This window comes from Penaeus japonicus, unplaced genomic scaffold (genome assembly GCF_977035675.1).
Source record: "Penaeus japonicus unplaced genomic scaffold, GWHDUDI00000001_assembly GWHDUDI00000025, whole genome shotgun sequence".
Lineage (NCBI taxonomy): Eukaryota > Metazoa > Arthropoda > Malacostraca > Decapoda > Penaeidae > Penaeus > Penaeus japonicus.
The window spans coordinates 24239114-24246613 of record NW_028234427.1 but is presented as its reverse complement, the minus strand read 5'-3'; positions in this window follow the sequence as shown (position 1 = coordinate 24246613).

The window sequence follows — 7500 nt, the reverse complement described above, 5'->3', positions numbered from 1 at the left end:
GGTATCCTCAGAAGCTGCTTTGCGTAAATCCTCCAAGTGTAGATCCTCTTCTTCATTGACACAGAGTACTGCAATAGTTTTCACTGCACATAGCGTCACACTACTAACAGAAATGCAGGTTTCATTGCAAATGGCTTCATCATCTGACGTGGGACGATCGGTAGGTGAGCGGGACAGGGCATCAGGGATGCAAAGCGTCTTACCCGCGCACCATGTAGCTGTGAAGATATATGGGGAAATCTTCATCTTCAGCCGCTGCAGACGGAGATTCTCAATTGCTTCCAGTGAATAGCGGTTTAATATGGGGGATCCACACGGTCTGGTGGTCTTCTACATCACTAAACTGGAAATGCTCGAGGCCCTATGAGTATCAAAACTTGCATTTGGACATAGCCCCAGACTACAGTCCTTTGTAATCATTCTAAACTTATGTGGCATTACGTGTCTCTGTATCAGGTCAGTGAGAAACGGAAGCCACAAGCTGCACGAGTTTTATGAGTCTACCCACTACCCGTGGTCTTGAAAGGCAAATGCAAACACCAAGACCATACAGCTAGATGCCATCAGTTTGTAAGATTGGTGGGAAGGGTGGGTCAAATGTCGAAAGAGTGGCGGACAGCGATAGGGCTAGCTTTTGACTTCTTCAAACACGTTAACGTATGATCAGCTGACCAGACAAAGTTCTTTTTTGGGGGGGGCCTCATCAACGGACGAAGGGCGCTGTGTGGCAAGAGATGTCTGGTGTAAACTCGGAATGGTTATAACTAGACCCACCTAAATACACGAAAGATCCGTCCGCAGCCAGTTGGCAGGCAATAGCGGAACTCTCATAGACCTAACAATAGCACAGACTTTCTCTGGGTCAGCTGCAATGCCATCCTTGGAGAGCCTGTAACCACAAAATGTTGTTTCTGGTGTGGCCAATATGAACTTGTCAGTGTTCAAGTTGATACCATGTTGTCTGTACCTAGACAACACCTTGTCAACACGTTGAAGATGGGTAAGGTAGTCCTCATGATGTAGGAGGATATCATCTACAACCTTGATACAATTGGTCACTCCCTGAAGAGCCTTATCTCCTCGTAGACAGAATGCATCTCCTGTCGCTGAGAAACCCATTGGACCACGACAATACCGGAAATGACCATAGGGTGTGATGAATGTTGTGAGATGTTGGTCTTCTTCATGGAGGGGGATCTGCCAATAACCACAAAGTGCATCGATCGTTGTAAAAAACTGGGACTTGGGGTTGACGCTCCTAATTGCTGCAAATGGTGTTGGTGAAGGGTGGGCTGGGCGGGAAACTGGTAAATTCAGCCTGGAGAGGTCAGTGGTGATGCGAACACCACCATTAGCCTTGGCGACTGCAACAAGCAGGTGTCAACAAGCTGATGGTTCAGCATCTACTGGCGTGATGATACGCTGGCTGACCATTGACTCAAACTCTGTTTTCACTGCTTCCTGAAAAGCAAGAGGAATTAACCGAGGGGTATGTATGGCATAAGGTTGGGCATCTTCCCTCAGGTGGATCCTCATAGGAGGGCCCAACATTTTCTTAAGCGGCCCTGACTTTAGGTCCTCCTTTCACACCAATACGTCAGCATATTCACAAAGAAAGTACTTTTTTGCAGCAGATGATGACGTCGACTTATTAAAAGGTAATGACAATGGCTGGACTAGTGTGGATGCTGGGGTCTTTGTGCCTCTTCCTGAAACCTGTACCCTGTTAGCGGATTGCTTGTCTGGGATTTATTTAGGGAAATAATCTGGAATAATCCCTAAGTCTCTACACTCAACCCATGACAGCAAAGGGGTTGTCAGCGAACTTTGGACATCGATCCAGCAATCAGTCTTCTTATTGCCATATGTAATGGCTATCCATGGAAAGAACCAACTAGCTGGTTGGCCCATAGGGTGATCCATCAGCATCGTAGTATACGTTTCGTTCGTTAACCGGACGGGCAGTTCCAGGTCTTGCTCAGTCAGGCCAAGGGTACTGAGATGCTGTAGCCCAATGACTGTAGTATCCACACGGTATCCGGTAAACTTCCAATGTGACCCAGCGTAACTTCAAGGACAGAATACTAGATTTTAGGTGAGGGATGATCATAACTTCGTACAGAAATGCTTCTAATACAAATGTAGAAGGAGACACCGAAACTGACGAACATTCAGTGTTTTGGTCTTCCTTGGGTCTTCTTTGTTTTGAACTTGTTTACTTCTTCTTGTGGCAACATTATCATAGTGTCCCTGATAAATTACAAACCATCCCTTGCACTTTGGCATTTCTGGGTGGACACTTATGGCCACCAGCCCAATGGCCTATTAATGTTGCAAGCATGGACATGTTCCGATTTGTCACTGGCTGGACAGGGTTCTGGTCGTCGGTAGCGAACCACAATATTTCACAGCGACTTCTCAAGCAAGGCTTACTAGTATGACGGGAAGCACAGTTCTTTCCTGTTTTCCTATGCTAAGCTATCTTCTTACATCTCCTTTATAACTGCGGACCAGCACAAACAGATACTTGTGTCCTTAAGAAAGAAGATGCCAGTTCTTTGAAGATTCGTCTGCCCTACACGCATTCAAGCATCCTTGGAGCTGTGGTGTAATTTTTGTTGTTTTGTTACTTGTGTGGTTGATCCCACATGTTGTTGTAGTGTTGAGGGTTATTAATGATTGATGTTTGTTGTGGCAGATGGGCCCATTCCGATGAGCTTTTGCGTCAACTCAGCATTATGAATGCCCATCAATATACCATGTTTAGTCCATTCGTCAATGCAGACTGTATTCCAAGCTTTGCAAAGGTCTATCTCCTGGGATAGTATCTTCAAATGTATCCAGAAGTCATCGAAGGTCTCACCTTCTGCCTGCTTGCATTCGGAGAATGCTTTCCGTCGCAATACTTCGAGCTGGTTTCACTTGACAATGGTGAATGTAGTTTGTTTAAAACATCCTCTACAGGAATTGAGGAATCAGGAGACACATCCAACTTGTGTTCCAGCACACATCACATATCTGGCGTCAGACACATCCGAAGCTGGATCAGTTGCTTAGGCAATGGCAGACTTTGTAGATCCACCATCGTGGCATAGTCTGACCAGTCATGTTTCCATTCACGAAACTGCTGAGGAGTCGCATCAGCAGGCAAAGCATTTGGAGGCTGCACAGGTGCCTTTGGAGTCAACGAGGTTCCCGAGGCATTTGACATGGTGATTAGGTTGCCAGAAAGCATCGCTGAAGTATCCACCGTGGAAGCAAAGGACTGAGGTGCAAGGTGGCGTAACAACTGGAAATGAGCTGCTTCCTCCTGTCTGCGTGCCTCTTCCTCCTTCCTGTGTACTTCTTCCTCCTTCCTACGTACTGTTATGCTCTCTGGTGAATCCTCTAAACTTGTGGGAGAATTAAACGCCGAGTTAAAACTAAAGTAGGTTCTTTGGAGGTGTAAATACAGTAAAACACATTAGAACGTTCTGGGTCCTGTCTCCTCGTGGCCAGGCAGGCTTGCTCCTCTCTCTCTCTCTGAGGTTGTTGCCAGATGCACGAGGTATACATAAAATATCATACAACAGAAATATTATTCTTGTACATATAGACCACATGCTACATATTGTACATAGAACGAAATGTAAATATAGCAAACTATGTAAACAATAATACATGTGCTTTTATGTAACATGTAGTAACTTTGGAAATAATATCACTGTGATATATTAAATCACAATACAACTAATATCACAATATTTGGCATTATCTGTTGCCTCATTGGTATAAAGTAATACAGACACTATTTCGTGTTATACACTATATCACTATAATGTCCAACATCTCCCTCTCCCCTTCACGTTCACTAGCGTGAGTCTTGAACGGACATCTTCTTGATATGTTCAGAACGTCGAGGTTCTGGAGGTTTAGATGGGGTGCCAAAGTCATCTGCGTCAGGTCGTTCAATTGGCGGCTAATATACTGGACGCAGGAAACGACGATTTCGCTACAAGATATGACCACTTGGCATCTTGATGTGGTAGTCATGGGGGATTTACCAACACCCATTATGATACCTACTTTGTCCTAATGCTTTAAGGTAGGGTCCTGGATCCGGACTTGAGTTCCAATCTTCGGCATAGGGAGAGCTCTTGTGTGTTTGTTGTATCGGGTCTCAACATCCTTGGCACGTTCATTGGCACGACGATCACAACTCTCAGCTCTAGACTGCCATTCCTTAGTGAAGGATTTTGCATGAGCTGGTACACAAGAGCAGAGTGAATGTCCAAAGAGGATTTGTGCAGAAGAATGTCCGGTGAAGTTAGGGGTATTGCGTAACTCTAAGAGACCTCTGTCAAAGGCTTCGTTGTCAATATTCCCAGTCGGAGCCGTTTTCAGGATTAAGTATTTCACCTTCTTCACAGCTGCCTCAGCATGACCATTTGATTGTGGGTAATGGGGTGTTGACATAATGTGGCACACTCCCCATCGCTCATGGAAAGCTGCAAATTCTTAACTGGTGAATTGAGGTCTGCCGTCGGTACATACACGTTCTGGTACACCTAGGTCGCGGAACAGATGCCTGAAAAAACGAATAGTGGTCCTAGCTGTAGTGTCAGTACCACGTTGAATTACCACTGGCCAGTTAGAGAAGTGGTCAATGTACACTAAAAATGTTTTCCAGCTACAGAAAAGAAATCTGTCGACACTGAAAGAAATGGCACGTCGTTTTGTGGCCTCAAAACCACAATGGCTGTCATGCAGGCGTGTCAGGATGTGACGACGTAGGGCTGTAGGGATAACCATATGAGCACCATATAACACTAAGTTGCCGTCACAGTAAAGGTCATCTCGAATCTTCCAATATGGACGCAGACTGTTTTGCAGGTCATAGCAGTTGGTGAGGAACCCTGATCTAACATGATGGCGTAGCTCTCTGTATGTGGTATCCTCAGAAGCTGCTTTGCGTAAATCCTCCAAGTGTAGATCCTCTTGTTCATTGACACAGGGGTACTGCAATAGTTTTCACTGCGCATAGCGTCACACCACTAACAGAAATGCAGGTTTCATTGCAAATGGCTTCATCATCTGACGTGGGGCGATCAACAGGTGAGCGGGACAGGGCATCAGGGATCCAAAGTGTCTTACCCATGCGCCATGTAGATGCGAAGATATATGGGGAAATCTTCATCTTCAGCCACTACAGACGGAGATTCTCAGTTGCGTCCAGTGAATAGTGGTCTAGTATGGGGACCAATGGTCTGTGGTCTATCACTAAACTGAAATGCTGGAGGCCTATGAGATAAAACTTGCATTTGGACATAGCCCAGACTACAGCTTGTAACTCTAACTCTATGGTGGCATAACGTGTCTCCGTATTAGTCAAGAAGCGCAAGCCACACTGCACGAGTATGAGCCTACCACCACTGTGGTCTTGAAGCAATGCATAACCAAGACCATACAGCCTAGATGCATCAGTTTGTAAGATGGTGGGAAGGGCTGGGTCAAATGTCTACAGAGTGGGCAGACGTGATAGGGCTAGCTTGACTTCTTCAAATGCTTTAGTATGATCAGCTGACCAGATAAAAGTTCTTGGGCTCATCAGCAGACGAAGGGGCGCTGCTGTGGCAGAGATGTCTGGTGTAAACTCGGCCAACTGGTTAACCAGACCCATAAATCCACGAAGATCCGTGCGGTTGGCAGGTGTAGGGAACTTTCTCAGGGTCGGCTGGAATGCCATCCTAGGAGAGCCTGTAACCACAAAATGTTGTTTCTGGTGTGGCCAATATGAACTTGTCAGCATTCAAGGTGATACCATGTTGTCTGCACCGAGACAACACCTTGTCAACATGTTGAAGATGGGTAAGGTAGTCCTCATCATGTTGGAGGATAGCATCTACAATTGGTTACTCCTTGAAGAGCCTTATCTCCTCGTAGACAGAATGCATCTCCTGTTGCTGAGAACCCCATTGGACCACGACACTACCAGAAACGACCATAGGGTGAATCTGCCAATAACCACAAAGTGCGTCGATCGTTTAAAAAAAATGGGACTTGGGGTTGACATTCCTAATTGCTGCAAATGGTGTTGGTGAAGGGTGGGCTGGGCGGGAAACTTGTGAATTCAGCCTGGAGAGGTCAGTGGTGATGCAAACACCACCATTAGCCTTGGTGACTGCAACAAGTGGGTGACACCAAGCAGATGGTTCATTGATTCAAGCTCTGTTTTCACTGCTTCCTGAAAAGCAAGAGGAATTAACCGAGGGGTATATATTGCATAAGGGCATCTTCCCTCAGGTGGATCCTCATAAGATGGCCCGACATTTTCTTAAGCAGCCCTGACTTTAGGACCTCCTTTCCCACCAATACGTCAGCATATTCATGAAAAAAGTACTTTTTTGCAGCAGATGGTGACGTCGACTTGTTAAAAGGTAATGACAACGGCTGGACTGGTGTGGATGCTAGGGTCTTCGTGCCTCTTCCTGAAACCTGTACCCTGTTGGTGGATTGCTTGTCTTGGATTTGTTTAGGGAAATAATCCAGAATGATCCTTAAGTCTCTACACTCAACCTATGACAGCAAAAGGGTTGTCAGCGAACTTTGGACATCGATCCAGCAATCAGTCGTCTTATTGCCATATGTAATGCTTCCATGGAAAGAACCAACTGCTGGTGGCATGCGTGATCCATCAGCATTGCAGTACGTCGTAACAGAGGGCAGTTCCAGGTCTTGCTCAGTCAGGCCAAGGGTACTGAGATGCTGTAGCCCATGACTGTAGTATCCACACCTGTATCAGGTATAATATCAATGTGACCCAATGAGTTATCTCATATGACAGAATTACAGATTTTAGGTGAGGGATGAAGCCTGGATCTCACAGTAGCAGAAATACTTCTAATACACAATGTTGAAGGAGACACTGAACTGACGACATTCAGGTTTTGGTCTTTCCTTGGGTCTTCCTTTGTTTTTAACTTGTTTACCTTCTTCTTGGGGCAACACTTACCATAGTGTCACTGTAAATTACAACCCTTGCACTTGGCATTTCTGGCTGGACACTTTATGGCACCAGCCCAATGGCCTTTAAATGTTGCAAGCACGACATGTCGATGTCACTGCTGGACAGGGCTTCTTTTCGTGATAGCAACCACAATGTTCACAGGACTTCTCAGAAGGCTTACTAGTATGTCTGTCTTCCTCTATTGAGATATTTTCTTACTCTTTCTATAATACGACACGGCACAAACAGAACTTGTGTCCTTAAGTGAGGAAGATGCAGTCTTTGAAGATTCATGTGCCCTACACGCATTCAAGACATCCTGGGGTGTGGCAGAGGGGTCCATTCTGAAGAGCTTTTGCGTCAACTCAGCATCACGAATGCCCATCAGTATACCATGTTTAATCCATTCATCAATGCAGACTGCATTCCGAGCTTTGCAAAGATCTATCTCCTGGGATAGTATCTTCAAACGTATCCAGAAGTCATCGAAGGTCTCACCTTCTGCCTTCTTGCAT